The 16,133-nt window shown below is 43.8% G+C and overlaps 1 long non-coding RNA gene across 1 annotated transcript in view; it reads right to left on the reverse strand.

Moving 5' to 3' along the window:
• Positions 1 to 862: 862 nt before the first annotated feature.
• The window catches only part of LOC144504430 (uncharacterized), a 44,946-nt gene continuing 29,675 nt past the window's right edge, over positions 863 to 16,133 (reverse strand). The window contains exons 2-3 of the long non-coding RNA XR_013499628.1: positions 3,632 to 3,676; positions 863 to 2,693 (exon numbers count right to left, since the gene is read on the reverse strand). This is a non-coding gene — a long non-coding RNA (uncharacterized LOC144504430). The remainder of the gene's footprint in view (positions 2,694 to 3,631; positions 3,677 to 16,133) is intronic.

The following is a 16,133-nucleotide window of genomic DNA, read 5'->3' on the forward strand; positions in this document are numbered from 1 at the left end:
GTGCCAACCACTGTGCCACCGTGAGTTACAGATCGGTCATATTAATGGTAAAAATAGCAATGGGTGACTGCATGGCCAGGTATAGGCTGAACCATAACTTTGTTCAGCTGCTACTTAGCCTCCTTGTTCATTTAACACAACATTTTGGCCTGACAATCTAAGTTAGAATGGTAGGCATTCTCTAAATGAATACCACACCAGAACATGGAACATCTCCTGCTATTTTTAGGATGTCACCATGCTGAGCTGAGAAAACTTTCCCCCTAATTAAGAGGCAATTATTTTGTTCAAAAAGTTGTTTTGAATAGAATTTTATGGTCTCAGGAATTCAGATGTTCACAATTATATTTTTCCAGCTTCAGACAAAGGCCAGAGTTTTCCAGCCCTGTTGTGGCAGGTTTCCCTGCAACAGAGCCATTTAAATCTCTGTGGACAGAGACTGGAAGATCCCATCAGGCAAAGGGACTGGAAAACCCAGCCCACAGAAAAAGAGAATGGTCAATCTCGGACAATTTGTTTAATTCAATGTAGAATTCCCCACAGTGCAGAAGGAGGCCATTCAGCCCATCGGGTCTGCACCGACCCACCTTTTTAAAAATCTTACCCGGGCCCTATCCCTGTAACCCCATGCATTTACCCCACTAATCCATCTAACCTAAACATCTTGGGACACTGAGGGGCAATTTAGCTTGGCCAATGCACCTAAACTGCACACCTTTGGACTGTGGGAGGAAACCGGAGCACCCGGAGGAAACACACGCAGACATGGGGAGAATGTGCAAACTCCACACAGACAGTGACCCAAGGCCGCAATTGAACCCCGAATTCGTCCCTGGCACTGTGAGGCAGCAGCGCTAACCACTGTACAGACTTAACAAAATGTTCTAATGTTGTCTAAAAGTTTAGTTTTGACACATGAGACTGAGCCTGCTTCTCCAACCACGTGAGGTTCCCAACAAGGACTGACCCCTTGTGTCTTGGAATATTACCAATGATAACAAAGCGAGCCATGATTTGAGACTAGATTGTTTGTCACTCCAACACTGCAGGATGCTGGGAAATTGTGCTACATGTTGTAGCAAGTTTCCCGGGTTACTGAAACTCCAAATACAAGCCACAGGAAATTACTTTAAGCTATTTACTTTAAAAATAACTGCGGTAGCAGATTACTTTAAAATTGGAAAGCTAATCCATTAGTAATGAAAGCGCAGTGTCTAAAAGTTTAAAATTGGATAGAACCTTTCATACTGCATTTTGTACAGGGTTGAATGGTAGGATTGTGGCTAAGACTCAGCCTAGGACACCTACATTGGAACAGTCTACTGCATACGTACTATTGGCATCTCCACCTCGATGGATCAATCAATAAATGCATTGTGAAGTGCAGCACTAAGTTATAGTCTAAACCCCCATTTAAGTACTTACTTTATTTAGGTTTGGACATCAGTCAGGTCAATTTTGAGCTTCAGTATCCCTAAACTAAAGAGATTTGATTTGATTTGATTTATTTGATTTGATTTATTATTGTCACATGCATTAACATACAGTGAAAAGTATTGTTCTTGCGCGCGATACAGACAAAACATACCGTTCATAGAGAAGGAAACAAGAGAATGCATAGCTAGGGTGTAGAGAAAGATCAACTTAGTGCAAGGTAAGTCCATTCGAAAGTCTGACAGCAGCAGGGAAGAAGCTGTTCTTGAGTCGGTTGGCACGTGACCTCAGACTTTTGTATCTTTTTCCTGAAGGAAGAAGGTAGAAGAGAGAATGTCCGGGGTGCGTGGGATCTTTAATTATGCTGGCTGCTTTGCCGAGGCATCGGGAAGTGTAGACAGAGTCAATGGATGGGAGGCTGGTTTGCGTGATGGATTGGGCTACATTCACGACTTTTTGTAGTTTCTTGCTGTCTTGGGCAGAGCAGGAGCCATACCAAGTTGTGATACAACTCGAAAGAATGCTTTCTATGGTGCATCTGTAAAAGTTGCTGAGAGTTATAGCTGATAATACCACTAGGCCATTGTCTTAGTCTTCTGAGAAAGTAGAGGCGTTGGTGGGCTTTCTTAACTATAGTGTCGGCATGGGGGGACCAGGACAGGTTGTTGGTGATCTGGACACCTAAAAACCTGAAGCTCTTGACACTCTCTACTTCATCCCCATTGATGTAGACAGAGGCATGTTCTCCACTCCGCTTCCTGAAGTCGATGACAATCTCTTTCATTTTGTTGACATTGAGGGAGAGATTATTGCAGTGAAATAATTCAAGTAGGGCACCCAGATTTGATCATTACAGGGTAATCCTGTTGAAAACTACATATTTGTGGATGAATCAGGGTTCAGCCATGCTGCCACTTTACTGTGGTGGTTGTCCCTATAAGAGCAACATAGTAGGTGATGGGTCACCTGGCCTAGGTGACCACTTGGGACTCAAGAATGGGGAATCACCCTCGGGTGAGGAATTCCCTCAGACAGAGGTATTTTAAAGCCAGATGCAAACATGTTGCTACTCTTGAAGCTCACAAAGTAAGTCTCCTTTTGTTCACTAATGAAGTTTTTCACAGCGCACCATTGCACTCACAATGAATGAATAAATTTGCCATAGGTCACCGTGTAGGCCCACATAAATGATGCCAACTTGGATAGGATACTGGAGGATTTGCAACAACATGTGGAACTGGAGCCAGCTGAATGGAAGGCTAGATATTGGAGAGAAAAAAAATGAGGGTGGAGTATCCACATGGAGCAACAAGCAATCTGGTGCAAAATGGCACTGCTTTTCCAAAATGAGGTCATGGTTCAAAGCTCCACCCAAACTCATCTGCAAACTTCGGAGGAATTGTCAGCAAACTAGTGAAAATCTAGGGCCTGAATTTTCACCCCTGGATCTGGGAGCACATTGTCGGGACAATTCCTGGCTCCACAAACCTGACCCAAGAGAAAGTGCCACAGAAGGGGAGACAATGGCCTAGTGGTATTATCACTAGACTATTGATCCAGAAATTCAGCTAATGTTCTGGGGGCCCGGGTTCAATTCCCACTACAGCAGATGATGAAATTTGAATTCAGTAAAAAATATCTGGAATTAAGAATCTACTGATGACCATGACACCATTGTCGATTGTCGGAAAAACCCACCTGGTTCATTAATGTCCTTTAGGGAAGGAAATCTGCCATCTTTACCTGGTCTGGCCTACATGTGACTCCAGAGCCACAGCAATTGTGGTTGACTCTCAACTGCCCTCGGGCAACTAGGGATGGGCAATAAATGCTGGCCAGCCAATGATGCCCATGAATAAATTTTAAAAAAGAAGATTGGATTTTTGGGTTGGGCTGTGGCGGGAAGATGAAATTGGGAGTCATGGCTAACAACATCGGAACGAGCACAGAGGCTGCTGGAAGAGGACAGGCAAAATGTCTGCCTCTGTGCGCCAGTACTTTGTGGAATATTAACAATAAAAGATAAAATCTGTTATACACCTCATTGCACCCACACTCCCCCTGCTCCATCCATACCAGCCCCTCGCACCTCGTGCCCCCCACTCAACCCCATCACCCTTCATAGCCCCTGTGTCAACTTAGTGCCAACTTTACCAACCCAATTCCCCAAATGACCATCCTTTGCCCTTGCACTTACCATGTCAACTCACTCACAATCTAACATAGGCAGACTTCAGGACCCCTGTTGAGATGAGATAAATTACAGTTATTAAGTGTCTATTGAAGCATTTACTATTTCAAAAAAATCTCTCGTTGGTAAAAAAACATTTGTTACATTTGTCTTCCTTTAATCCCCCTATGCTAATGGGAGTTGTGAAATAAGTTAAACAGCATTAATCCAACAAGGTTATCCCTCAGGTTTACATGAATGTATCGGTGTACTTTTTAAATGCTGCAGATCATTTATTTCTTAAATATTTAAAGTGCAGGAGTTTTAAATGCCTTCACAGCTTGACTTCCTTTTGACAGTGCCTTTTGTCAGTTCCAATAGGTTTGATAGTTGCAATGAGTTTATGTACTTTTTAAATGCATGTTTATGTTTACCTTTGACAATCCCAAATGACACCTTCCCTTTCCCAAAGGATACGTAACATCCCCCAGGTCCTGACACTATTTGCAAAAAGATACCTTACCTCTCCAAAAGGGTAGCCCATCTATCCAAGTGACTCTGCAAACTTTAGACCTCCTTCTACCAGGTCTAATCTGCAGTGTTTCCCACTCCTAGCTGATAAAAATCTGACATGAATACTGTACATGACCAGCTGCCTCTGTGAACCATGAAGGTGCAATTTGGAACCCCCGCTGTGATAATGGTAGTTGCTGTGTTCAGTGGCAGTATGTCTGGATCCAGGCCTCTGCAGCCATTTTTGTAACGACTGAGAGACTTTCCATCTTAACTGAAATTCAGGCCTAGGCCCTTTTGTTTACTATGATGGCTAGTAATTAACTTAGCTAAAATTTAGTATGCTGACAATATGCTGAAGCAACAATTTCCTTCCAGAAATCAAAAGAACTTTGGGGGCAAATAAGTAATGTTTGTTCCTGACCACTACATATTCCATTGAATTACATTATTTAAAAGAATGATGTGTTGGGGTTGAAGAACATTGCACATAAAAGAGGCAGACTCCATTTTATAGCCATTGTTTATTATCTGACAAGTCATGGATCTCAGCAGTGCCATCCTGGGTACAAGTATCATGAAAGAAGGGAAAATAGAAACAGAAGGAGGCTCACCTCAAAGATATTGGGGCAAATTTTCCCGTTCCGCCTGCCACAGGAATCGTACCGGGTGAGGAGCAGACCATTGAAAGATCCGTTGACCACGGGCGAGATTTTCCGCTTTTGGGGTGAGCGTGACCGGAAAATCCCGCCATCTTTTAATTTTCAACTGTACTGAAGCAGTGGTAGAATGAGGCTAAAGTTGTCCTAGTGACGCAATGATTTGCACTTACACCTTCTTAATAGAGCAAAATGTTTCAAGTCATTTCCTAGGAGCATTATCTGACAGAATTTCATGCAAGCTGAAAAAAAAGAGGTCAAATGAGCAAAAGCTTGGTAAAAGAGGTGGATTTTAAGGAGGAGGAAGAGAGATGTGAGGTGAAGGGATTTGTCAAGGGAGAGAATTCGGAGTCTGGGGCTCAGGCAATCGATGGCACAACTACCAATGGCGAAACAAAGGAAATTGGGGATGAAAAAGAAGGCGGAATTGAAGAAACAGAGAAATCTGAGGACTGGAGGAAGTTACAGAGATAGAGAGGGTAAGGTCATGGAGGAAATTGGACCCAAGGCTGATCATTTTAGTTCTGAGGTGTTACTGGACCTGGAAACCAACACAAGTTGTTGATGTGGCAAGGTGGGGAGAGGGTAAAAGATAAAAATAGTAGAGGGAGAAACATGAAAAATGTCCGCATAATAATGGCAGTCACTCCTCGGTAACTGTGAGCTCAGCAAATGAGTGGCAGAGTCATACAGACCGGAAAGGTTCCAGATTCAATCTCTAGCCTTCGTTGAGTTCACCAAGTTCAAGAGCTAAAACTGGCTGCAACACTTCATAAATAGAGAGGGAAAGGGAAAAATTAGTTAGTTGGCTGTTTGAAGTGATAGATTAATTACTCTCCAAATAATATTTGGTAATTTAAATACTTTCAGAGGATACCACAGACAATTCTGGCGATTGTATTGAAGATAAATATTTGAGGTTTAAATATGTTGAACATTTGGGATCCATTTTTAAAAGTATGATTTATGTTTCTTTTAAATAGTGGTTTCTTTTGCCAGTTGTCATACTTATACATAATGCTATACTTATGGCCGAGAACTTATTGGGAACAGGTTAGTTCAAGGCTCCCTTGAATGAAGCATTTTACAAATGAATATAATGATTTACAAATGTCTCGATCCAGAAGAGGCAAATGTAGTCTCCAATTCCAATTCCAAAGTTTGAAAAGTAGGCTATGCTCTCTCAAAACCTACAGTTCTTTCCCTCCACAATGTCCAACCAGTTCCCTCTCAAATCTGCACTATCTGCCCTCAGTGCTTCCTCGAGATGTTTGTTAGACTCATTCATTAGCCTCGGGTCACTGTCTGTGTGGAGTTTGCACGTTCTCCCTGTGTCTGCATTGGTTTCCAGCGGGTGCTATGGTTTCCTCCTGGAGTCCAAAGATGTGCAGGTTAGGTGGATTGGCCATGCTAAATTGCCCCTCAGCGCCCAAGGATGTGTAGGTTAGATGGATTAGTCATGGTTAATTTGTGGGATTGCGGGGATAGGGTAGGAGATTGAACCTGGGTAAGATGCTCTTTCAGAGAGTAGGCGTAGACTCAATGGGCCAAATGGCCTCCTTCCATGCTGTGGAGATTCTATGGATTCTATGATTAACCACTTAAGTACAGCAGTTAACCCTAAACTGCCACAAAAGCCGCAGATGCTGAAAATCTGGAGTAACAGTGGAAAATGTTGGGAACACTTAACAGGTCAGGCAGCAACAGTGGATACAGAAACACAGTTAACAGGCAGAATTCTCCCAAGTCCTTGCTGGCAAGTTCAATGGGAAAGCAAGGCTCCAGCAACCTACACTGGATTGAGTTGTTGCCTTCAGGACAGCAAGGGAATGAGTTCTGTGCATGAAGTGTTTATAATTGCTTTTCAAAAACAATTGGAAGTAGATAAGGACGGAATTTGGTGGGAGGCCATAAACATCAATTTTACATTGGCGTGAATTGAAAGCAGGATCTTCTGCTGATGTCTGCCATGGTGGGTCGGGAAACCCACTGGCGACTGACGTGGATCTCATTTGTATCTCACAGATGGAATGCAGGAGAAGGCCCGACCACTCAGGCCTGATTCTCTGCGGTGCCAGTAGGAAAACACTCTGGCGTGAAGCACGTTTGTGATGGGGTGGCGTGCAGATGCCGGGATTTACCTGACCGATGCCTGGGACTGCCTTCGGTGTTCAGGAAGGAGGACATCAGTAAAGTAACCCTGGACCCCAAAACAGCACCAGCAGATTGACCTTCAAGATTCGGTGACCCAGAGGGGGGTGGGGTGCATCCTCCGGACTCAGAATGCTCCCAGAGATCCAGCTTCATTTTCAAGAGGTCAACTTTCTTTCCCCAATAATGGGTCATTGCTGTTGGGCACCTTTTCAATTTGGCACTCAGAGAGGCAGGGAGCTGTGTGCCATCAGCCCTGCCTCATCAAAAGATACAGCCCGAAACCATCGGTTGCATTATTAGAATAGAATCATAGAATCCCTACAGTGCAGAAGGAGGCCTTTCGGCCCATCGAGTCTGCGCCGACCACAATCCCACCCAGGTCCTATTCCCATAACCCCTCATATTTACCTTGCTCGTCCCCTGACACTAAGGGGCAATTTAGCATGGCCAATTAACCTATCCCGCACATCTTTGGACTGTGGGAGGAAACCGGAGCACCCGGAGGAAACCCATACAGACACGGGGAGAATGTGCAAACTCCACACAGACAGTCACCCGAGACTGGAATCGAACCCGGGTCCCTGGCACTGTGAGGCAGCAGTGCTAACCACTGTGCCTCAGTGCTGCCCCACTTCCTCCAAATGAGGTCTGTGCCGGAAGATTTGGCATGTTTTCCTGCCGGTCTCTGCAGCGGGAAATACTCCATGTTTCCGCCCCCATCCCCGCCACGGGACTGAATCCCGAGAAGGGAGAATTCCGCCCAACGTTTCAGGTCGCTGACCTTTCGTTTGCCTTTTGTATTTCTCTTCTGCGCTGCCATTTATTAATATTGTTCTTATCAGACTTGCTTTCAAATAGAACTTGCTGTTATCAGATTTGATTTCAATGGACCTTGGTCACAAGAGACTTCTTTTGATGTGAAACTTGTTATCAGATTTAATGTTGGTGGAACTTGTTGCTATCGGTGCGCTTTTGCATAATGGCAATGATTGCTCAGTGGAGAAATTATTGATCTTCGCGCCAAATGACATTAGGGCCATTTGTGAGATATTTTTTCTCTCAAAGGGGAGACGCATTCACAGGGAGAGGTTTAAACTATTCATATTGGATAGGCACATGGAGCATACCAGGATGATAGGGAGTGGGATAACTTGATCTTGGTTTCAGATCAAGCTCGGCACAACATCGTGGGCCGAAGGGCCTGTTCTATGTTCTATGTATGTTCTATAACCAGCCTCCATTTGGTCAAGTTCGTTTTTGCAAATCGTGAGGTTTGTATTGTTTATTTTTAATTAATTGTGAGACACTGGCTTGAGTTAAAGTGGCATCAATTCCATGAGGCTTCTCCCTCGCCACACCGTTTGGTTCATGATGTTGCATGGCAAAAATGTCTCACTTAACACACATTGGGAAATTGCTTAGCAAAGACACATTTTCCACTCAACTTCCTGGGGCAAGAGGGGATGGACCTCTGGGGCTCAGCTGACAGTGAATTATTAAACTTTGTTTATTAGTGTCACAAGTCGTCTTGCATTAATACTGCAATGAAGTTACTGTGAAAATCCTCTAGTCGCCACACTCCGGCGCCTGTTCGGTTACACTCGGAGAATTTAGCATGGCCGATTCATCTAACCAACACATCTTTCGGACTGTGGGAGGAAACCGGTGCACCCAGAAGAAACCCACGTAGACACAGGGAGAACGCGCAGACCCTGCACAGACAGTGACCCAAGCTAAATCGAACCCGGGTCCCGGGTGCTGTGAGGCAGCAGTGCTAACCACTGTGCCACTCTGTGGTCAGAGTTTGGAAAATTATCTATGTTGCATATTGCTCTCCAACTGAACATTGGCTAGGTTACTTCTGAAAATATTGTATATGTCCACGATGAAGACTCATATTGAGCAGAACTGTCCTCTCCCCCGAACCGCATATAATAATGGTGGTATATCTTACTGCTTTCACAATCAATAGTCACTTATAGGACATCACCCAAATTACCATGCTCCAGACATGAGGCAATACAACTGCCAGGAAACTTAGTCAAATATGGAAGAAAGGACTTCACAGCCCAATCCAATCCCACTCTTATCCAATATCCTCACACCTTCAGGATAATTCACTGGATAAAAATTGAGGTAACCAATGTTCTTACTCCCAATTCAAGGGCACCCAACTAATAGCCCCATGACTGCTGCTAAGATCAAGTAAATAAGTAAATATTATTGTTGCTTTTAACTTTGTAAAAACATCAAAAACTCAAAAACCAAATTCAGCTCCCCATATGATAATCCTGGCAAGATGCTTCATGATGTGGAGGTGCCGGCGTTGGACTGGGGTAAACACAGTAAGAGTTTTAACAACACCAGGTTAAAGTCCAACAGGTTTATTTGGTAGCAAATGCCATTAGCTTTCGGAGCACTGCTCCTTCATCAGATGGAGTGGATATCTGCTCTCAAACAGGGCATACAGAGACACAAAATCAAGTTACAGAATACTGATTTGAATGCGAATCCCTACAACCAACCAGGTCTTAAAGATACAGACAATGTGAGTGGAGGGAGCATTCAGCACAGGTTAAAGAGATGTTGTACTGTCTCTAGACAGGACAGCCAGTGAGATTCTGCAAGCTGTGGGGGTTGCTGATAGTGTGACATAAACCGAAGATCCCGGTTTAGGCCGTCCTCATGTGTGTGGAACTTGGCTATCAGTTTCTGTCAGCGACTCTGTGCTGTCGTGTGTCATGAAGGCCGCCTTGGAGAATGCTTACCCGAAGATCAGAGGCTGGACTTGCAGAATCTCACTGGCTGTCCTGTCTGGAGACAATACACATCTCTTTAACCTGTGCTTAATGCTCCCTCCACTCACATTGTCTGTATCTTTAAGACCTGGTTGGCTGTAGAGATTCGCATTCTAATCAGTATTCTGTAACTTGATTTTGTGTCTCTGTATGCCCTGTTTGAGAGCTGATATCCACTCCATCTGACGAAGGAGCAGTGCTCCGAAAGCTAATGGCATTTGCTACCAAATAAACCTGTTGGACTTTAACCTGGTGTTGTTAAAACTCTTACTAAGATGCTTCAACCCCAACCTTAAAAAGATCATCTTCTGTTACGCTAAAATGGCCATTTCCCTCCTGCTCTACCTCTTCTTTCTCACAGACTTTGTATGAATGAGTTGCATTTGCCCGACTAACTGGATTGAGACTGCTCAAAACAAATTTATATAAAGGCATTAACAGCTAGTAAACAGAAGAAACATTCATTCCATCCATCTGAGCCGGACACAATTCCAGGTCATTAAAATCAAAGGACTGATCTTTGAGCACATAGTGGCACCCGATCCTCCAAAATCAAAGCCTATTTTATTTGAACTGTGAATGTGCAGTGGAATACATGATTTTACTCTGTGTGTGCATGTGTGTGTGTGAGTGTGAGTGCGTGTTTGTGCATGTGCGTGAGTGTGCGTGTGCATGTGTGCGTGTGCATGTGCGCATGGGTGTGTTTGAGTGCGTGTATGTGTTTGTGTGTGTGTCACTACTTGATTTACACAAATCGAAAGAAGAAAGAACATATTAGCTGGTTGCCAGAGTTTGACTGACAAAAATCACGTTGTATTACAGCACGCTGTTTAAAACAATAAAGAAGGATGAAATTGTTGAATTTAGGAAAGATAGAATGACCTTGCGATGTGCATTATCATTACAGTTATCATCCCCTCGCTGTTGAAGATGCAGAATTATAATGGAGTAAGCTGCCACCAGCATCAGGGGTCCTTTAGTTTCCTATTCAAATGAACTATTTGACACCTGTTGTGAATGCCAGCAGGCTATTAAACCGTGGGGGGCGTCAAAGAAGAGCCTTTTCTTGTCCCTATTCAAAATCCACACACACAATAGCCAGGTCCCTGGCACACATATATATTTCAGCAGTGATCAGTTGGTGCTAACCGGGAATTGGTTCTAAGGCTGATGTTGCTGTGTACCCAGGGATGTGAAGGTCACATATAATACTGTTCCACAGGCTCAGCTGGCATCCATACCCTCACGTTTCCCAGAAGTCTGGAGTGAGACCTGAACTGAATTGCCTCACCTTCTATGGAGGGGGGGGATCTTTATCTGTGCTGTTCAGATGTCCATCTGTCTTGATCAACGTGATCATAAAGGTTTCTCTCTCAGCATTGGTGGTGCTGGCATTGTGAACTTTAATGTACATGTCAGCTGTGATTCAGTTGATAGGGCATTCTTTGAAGAAGCATTCACCTGAAGAAGGGGCTCAGAGCCTCGAAAGCTTGTGTGGCTTTTGCTACCAAATAAACCTGTTGGACTTTAACCTGGTGTTGTTAAACTTCTTACATTCTTTGAGTCACAGGTTTCTGGGTTCATGTCCCAACCCAAGGCTTCAGCAAAAAAATCAAGGCTAACATTCCACAGCAACATTTACAGAATGGTGTACAATTGGGGATAGCTCCTCTAAGACGTTAAACTGAGGCCCGATCTGCCTGCTTAAGCGAATGCAAAAGATCCCATGGCCCTATTTTGAAGGAGAACAGGGGAGGTGTCCCTGGTGTCCTGGCCATTATCTATCCCTCAAACAACACGGCAAAAACTGATTAGCTAGTCTTGATCACATTGCTGTCTTTGGGAGTTCAATATATTCAAATTGGCTGCTGTGTTTCCTACATTACAACAGTTTCTGCACTTCATAGATCATAGAAACCCTACAGTGCAGAAGGAGGCCATTCAGCCCATCGAGTCTGCACCGACCACAACCAGGCCCTACCCCCACATATTTACCCGCTAATCCATAAGACCATAAGACCATAAGACATAGGAGCGGAAGTAAGGCCATTCGGCCCATCGAGTCCACTCCACCATTCAATCATGGTTGATTTCAACTCCATTTACCCGCTCTCTCCCCATAGCCCTTAATTCCTCGAGAAATCAAGAATTTATCAATTTCTGTCTTGAAGACGCTCAACGTCTCGGCCTCCACAGCCCTCTGTGGCAATGAATTCCACAGACCCACCACTCTCTGGCTGAAGAAATTTCTCCTCATCTCTGTTCTAAAGTGACTCCCTTTTATTCTAAGGCTGTGCCCCCGCGTCCTAGTCTCCCCTGTTAATGGAAACAACTTCCCTACGTCCATCCTATCTAAGCCGTTCATTATCTTGTAAGTTTCTATCAGATCTCCCCTCAACCTCCTAAACTCCAATGAATATAATCCCACGATCCTCAGACGTTCATCGTATGTCAGGCCTACCATTCCTGGGATCATCCGTGTGAATCTCCGCTGGACCCGCTCCAGTGCCAGTATGTCCTTCCTGAGGTGTGGGGCCCAAAATTGCTCACAGTACTCCAAATGGGGCCTAACCAGTGCTTTATAAAGCCTCAGAAGTACATCCCTGCTTTTGTATTCCAAGCCTCTTGAGATAAATGACAACATTACATTACAATCCCTCTAACCTACACATCTCAGGACTCTAAGGGGCAATTTTTAGCACGGCCAATCAACCTAACCCGCACATCTTTGGACTGTGGGAGGAAACCGGAGCACCCGGAGGAAACCCACGCAGACACGAGGAGAATGTGCAAACTCCACACAGACAGTGACCCAAGCCGGGAATCGAACCCAGGACCCTGGAGCTGTGAAGCAGCAGTGCTAACCACTGTGCCACCGTGCCGCCCTTCACAACTTCACAAGTATGTCATTGGTTGTAAAGTGCTTTGCGACATCCATTGTCCTGAAAAGCACCATAAAAAGTCTTTCTTTTTGCAGGCCAGCTAATCAAACACCTAGACAAGGAATGGTGTTTAATGTATGAATTGAGGGAGGCAGGAAAAAAGTACATCAGGAGATCAGATTGTAGACAGTGAAAAAAATAGTGACAGAACTGTTATATTTTCATTGAAACTGTGGGGAAAACAGCCAATTTCCAGAGTTACTACACATTGAACTTTTACTCAGCAATTGGCAATTTTCTAGGCCCTTGACTTGCCAACGACCAAGGTAAACATAGGTAACTGAATCTGATCAATTCTGATGCAGCTGCAATGATAATGACATAAAAAATTCCTCAGTATTCATTCATAACAAAACTCATGGGGCAGCAGAGTGGCACAGTGGTTAGCACTGCTGCCTCATAGTGCCAGAGACCTGGGTTCGATTCCCGGCTTGGGTCACTGTCTTTGTGGAGTTTGCACATTCTCCCTGTGTCTGCGTAGGTTTCCTCCGGGTGCTCTGGTTTCCTCCCACAGTCCGAAAGATGTGCTGGTTAGGTGGATTGGCCGTGCTGAACTCTTCCTCAGTGTATCTGAACAGGTGCCAGAGGCACTCGGGGATTTTCACAGTAACTTCATTGCAGTGTTAATGTAAACCTAGAAGGAACTAATGAAGAAATAAACTTTTAGTATAGCTTGCATTTCTGGAGTTTTGATAGAGTAGATAGGATGAAACTGTTTGTGCTGGCAGGACAGTCAGGAATCAGAGATTTAAAATGATCGGATTAAAAACCAGGAGGAACAAAATTTTATTTAATCCACTGGACTGTTTAAAAACGGTGGTGGAAGAAGATTCAACCGTAATGTTCAATACAAAATTGAATTCCTCTTTAAAATGAAAAAAAAAAGCATAGTTTTGGGGAAAGAGAAGGGAATTGACTCCAACTGATACCTCTGACACTGAGCTAAAACAGACATAATGGGCTGAATGTCCTTTTATGCTGCACAGGTCCAATGAGGATTTTGTTTGTCCGTGGGTTTTGCAGAAATATGCTATCTTATTTCCTCTGCACAAAGTTAAGGAAGGAAAATGAGACAATGCATCATACGAACAGAACAAACTTGAATCATCCTAATACTGCACTGAACTTGTCTCCCGTATCTTATTTGGATATCACGTTCGGAAATCAACTTCCTTTTTCAGTTCAGGGGACACACATTAAAAATAAGGAGGTTATGAGGAAGGGGAAATGTTTTTCACTCAAAAAGATAATGGCTGTTACCAGGGAATGGTTCAGGCAGAAAGAGGAGGAATTTTAAGGAGGAATTCAAGAGTTCCATTCCTTTCACCAACTCTTCAGAAAATGAAACAGTCCGTGCCTGCATGCAGCAAGACCTGGACAACATCCAGATTTGGGTTGATAAGTGACAAGGAACATTAATGCTATACAAGTGCCAGACAGTGACAATCTCCAACAGGAGAGAGCCCAATCACTCCCTCTTCGCATTCAATGGCATTCCCTTCACTGAGTCGTCCACCATCAATATCCTGAGGGGGGTCATCGTTGGCCAGAAAGCCAACTGGGCCAACCAAATAAATGCCATGGCGACTAGAGCAGGTGAGAGGTTGGGTATTGTAAGTTAAATGGTTCTCTCCATCATGTACAAGGCACAGGTCAGAATTGTGATGGAATACTCTCCCAACAGTCAAGATGCTTGACACCATCCAAGAAAGAAAAGTCCACTGAATTGGCACTTCAGCCTCTCGTCTAAACATCCACCCTCTCCACTGTTAATGTCCCATAACTGCACTGTCTACTGTTGATGCATTGCTGTAACTCACCAACTATGTCAGCCATAGTTGGTAGCATTCTTGCCTCAGAATCAGAAGACTGTGGGATCAAGTCCCACATCTAGACTTGAGCACAGAAGAAAAAGCAAGGCTGTCAGTCCAGTATAATACTGAGGGAGAATTGCACTTTTAGAAATATTTCAGATGACATATTAAACTAAGGTCCTATCTACCCTCTCAATTGATCCTAGATATCCCATGGCACTAGTTTGAAGAACCGTAGTGTCCTTCCCAATATTATCCCTCAAATCAACTTGACAAAAATCAATAATCTGCTTAATATCACATTGCTGTTTGTGGGAGCTTTGTGCTGTACACAAATTGGCTTCTGTGGTTCCCACATTACAACAGTTACTGCAATTCAAAAATATTACATCAGTTGTAAGGCATGCTGGGGCATTCTGTGGCCATAAAAGGCACTATAGAAATGCAGATTCTTTTTTCATTAGGGCTTCTTTTAATCTGTGGCATCTCTCAAATCCATGACCACTGCCACCTGGGACAAGACTGGTCGTTAATGGAGGCCAATGAGCACAGAGATGAAAGGTCAGAGTTTAGCTTCTGAGGAAGGTAGCTCAGATCAGGGAATTTCCTGACATGACAGACTCAGCTCAATAACCCCCTTAGAGCCAATGTTTTACTCTGGGGAGGTGGGGGTAGGGTCACATTTGTGCCCACCAAACCCCAGAATCGAATCCTAGTTGACAATACGGGTGGGTAGGTGCCAAAGTGGGCTGGCTATAAGGCCCTCCTCAGTTCTTAAGAACTTTTCCCCAGTTGTTTAAGACACTGCTAGGTCCTCTAGCCATCACCATTCATACCCCCTCAGTCTCCACCCCCTTAGCTCCTCACACCCTTATGTTACCCACCTCCATGTCAACTCATGCCATGTCCCCCAACCACCCACATACCCCCTCATATTCCCATGCCAACTAATATCCCATGCACCCTTCATAGCCATGTGTCCACCTTATTGCAACCTTATATGGAGCCATATGGAGATGAAAAAACTAAACTTCCATCAATGTAATACAGCTTTCACTCAGACACAATTGATAGTGAAAAAGCCTATTCAAGAAATCCATTCAAAAACTTCTCAAGTGCTTAATTTCTGATATAAAAAAATTCTGCTCACACCTCACATCAATACATCTATTCCTTTATCTATTTAAACAGTCAATCAAACTGAACTCAGAAAATCAGCGCTGAGAAATAGTAGTTTTGAAACTCAGCTAAGCATTCATAGCCCTTGGGGAACTGACTTTGAAAAAGCATGATCCAATGGCAATGTTTTGTTCTAACCTACACCAGATGGCATGTTAATCATGGTCGTTCAGCAGAAGGACTTTTAAAACTCTCATTGACAGCTTCAACATAATGTTTAATGAGTGGGGGATTTTAAAAACTTCAGATAATGACACTTAAATAGAACTTATCCATCTTTCAAGAGCATTTATATGAACTCCCATCGATTTGGTCAGATCGACCACATCGAGGAATGCAGAGGTGCAAGAGGATGAGAGTGACTGGTGTACTACAGTCATTGTGACAGAGAATATGAATGTAATTCCTTTATTCAAGAAAACGGAGTGAGAATCCAGGGAACCATAGGCATGTTCATCTAACACCGGTTG

This window comes from Mustelus asterias, chromosome 15 (genome assembly GCF_964213995.1).
Source record: "Mustelus asterias chromosome 15, sMusAst1.hap1.1, whole genome shotgun sequence".
NCBI lineage: Eukaryota > Metazoa > Chordata > Chondrichthyes > Carcharhiniformes > Triakidae > Mustelus > Mustelus asterias.